The sequence below is a fragment of the Phalaenopsis equestris genome, unplaced genomic scaffold (assembly GCF_001263595.1).
Source record: "Phalaenopsis equestris unplaced genomic scaffold, ASM126359v1 Scaffold000021, whole genome shotgun sequence".
Lineage (NCBI taxonomy): Eukaryota > Viridiplantae > Streptophyta > Magnoliopsida > Asparagales > Orchidaceae > Phalaenopsis > Phalaenopsis equestris.
This window is the reverse complement of record NW_018164463.1, coordinates 91,584-94,575: the sequence shown is the minus strand read 5'-3', so window position 1 is coordinate 94,575 and position 2,992 is coordinate 91,584.

Here is a 2,992-nt window from a genome sequence, read left to right as displayed (position 1 = left end):
TATACCACTTAATTCTTATGTATTTACATATCAACCACCCAAACCTCAATTCTTACTTGTATTTCACTTCATCCATGCATGAAAATGTGCATTTCACTTATCAAAAATTAAAATGGTGACATATTTTTGTTTAGATATAAATATATATGCCGCTATTTAAGAAAAAAAACACAGTCCATGAAGTAAAATAAATAAACAAATAAAGCAGAAAGAACAGGGATCACGCGCAAGTCACATGTGTTGCACAACATTATGAGGCAAGAACCTCAAGAGCAACAACAGTTCATTTAGATGGTTGGGTAATAACTGAGTAGGAGACAAAAGGTGAAACGCGTGGCTCTCATGATGCCGATCCATCCTCAATGTCCTTTTGGCTGACAAACCACGATCCGCCAGCACAGAATAAGGGCAAACAAACAATTTTGCACAGACAGCGATGCAACCAAACGGACAGAAACAGGAAAAGATTGGCCAGACCGCCATAAAGTTGTTATTATTGATGTTATCTTTGTCCGCGGCATCCACCAAAAGTAACAGCAGACGTAATAAACTATCAACCAAGAGAGATAAATTAAATAACGGCACAAATTAGATGATTTGACATTCTATTTATGTTGATTATATCAAAGATTGTTAATAGGTGATTCGGAAAAAAATGCATAGCATAATCAACTAAGAATTAATGGATACTTCAAATTTGCACATATATATATTTTTTTATGTATGATTATATTTAAGTAAAATTGATAGGTTAAATTCATTAGGATAACTTTCTGTAATTTTGTCTGCCATTTTAGCTATGCCAATGCATTGCACACTTCTATACATATTCTTACAATGAAAGTGGTTACTGTTTTTTTCAATGGGTCGTCTAATTTCTCTTGCCAAAATGAAAATTCACTTTGAAATCTAATTTTCATTGTCAAAATGGAAATTAGATTTACTATTGGAGGATGAAGTGAACACTCTTACATCATGTAAGCATTTCCTTCTAAGAATATGTTTAAAAGTGCGCAATTATCTAACAAGAGTTATTGAGAAAGAATACTTGGAGAATTAGAGGCCTTACACTTAAAGAGAAACTGTGAAATAAATAAACTCGTGCAAGGGTTGGTGTAGTTATAGTAAAAGACAAGATTAGAGTAAAAAAATTGAATCAATTTTCAACATATTATTAACCTTCGATAGCCCTAATAACAGTAGATTATTAACATTTCACTTTCTAGAAGAGCTTGGGTTGGCTAGAAAGAAATTTGGTCCAATATTTTAGCTCACAGGTCAACATATTTATTTCGATATGATCTCTATCTAAGCCAAAATTTAAATCAATTAACTTTAATATTGTTCGAACTATCTAAAATGTTTAGTCCTTTTAATGATTTAATCATCCATTGTTATAACACTTACATTATAACAGCTACTAAAGTTAAATTTTATGTATTCAGTTGAATGCACTTTATAATGTGTTGATTATGGTCAGGTTTAAAGGTATATATGGATATTCTTACATCAAGATCGTGGATGTATAATAGACTTTATCCATATAGAAAGGGACCAGAAAAGAGTTCTTGAACGATGTACAAGCCTTCATGGCTGCAACATCACAGCTTTCATCTTACCTATCTGAGGGTATGTTTTAGCATCCATGTTGAAAACATAGAGATCGAGCACCCTTAACGCCCGAGGTAGTGAGATATGGCTTATATCATTGGGTGTTTCAGCTTGATTACTGGATCTGGACTTCACACAGGGAGGTTGACCCTGCAACATTCAGTTCTGGTCATTTGGCGAGCTTTGATCCTCCGTCTGAATTTCACTCAAGTAGATTTGAAGAAAGTATTTTTGATGTGACAATGCAAATTACCCGAGTTAAGTACAAGAAGGTACATCAAATCAAGTGGCTCAAACTTTTTATGTTTTACTGATTGTCACTCAAAGAACACGTACTGTGGGTAGGATGTGCTTTCCATTTATAGCTCTCAGAATATTAAAAATTAAAACAAAGTTTAATATTTCCCAAGAATGCTTCAATCATTTTGCAACATTACTGAATCAGATTAATCCAAAGGAAAATTTAGTTCTCGAAGTTTTATACAAGACGAAAAAACTAGTCTCCAAGTTAGGATTGAAAACAAAGAATATTGATTATTGCGTGAACAAAGCTTATTATTTTATAAGTTCAGTGCAACCATACCAAGTGTAGATTTTATAGATCTCTGAGATTTAAACTCATAATAAAAAAATAAGAGGCAAAAGGAAGTTTATGTAAGTGTCCCTTCTATTTACCACTTATTCCACTTTTTCATAACCTAGTTGCTTTTACGCATACTACTCCACATATAATGTGACATCGCAACAGGTTAGTGATGATTTACTATGGGATTCTTGATGAAGTTATTGAACTATCTTATCCTAGCTCTATTAGTGGGAGTGTAGTCCTGTTCAATTGTGATTGGTTCGATCCTCTTCATGATCATAAAATCAAGGTAATCCAACCATATAATACCGGAAAAGTAAAAGTGAACAGTATGGTAAATTTGATTTATTTAATTTAGTAAGATAAGCAATTTAGTTATTCCTTTTTCCATATCCCAATAAAAAAAAGATAAAGTTGAGTGAGTAGTAGTAAAAGCGGATAAACTTACAATGACTAATGCTATTTAAAATTCAATTAAATCTACTCATCAAGAAAGGGAAATGACAAATTTATACATTCCACTTGATATAATCCATGAAGAGGTCAATTTAGAGGATGCTAGTGGCGAACACGAAGAAATTTATATCGATTAGTATAATTCTGAAGATGATTTGAATGAAGTAATTGTAACTACAACCTCAAGTGATTCATCAAAGGAGTTTAACTAAGATGTGTAAGTTAATCTAACTACGCGATTTTGGGTTTTCAGATTTTGTGGTGTGTAGATTGCACTTTACAATTTTTTTTTTTTGTTTTTACCATGTACTTTTGTAAATTTCAATTTCATTAGTTTGT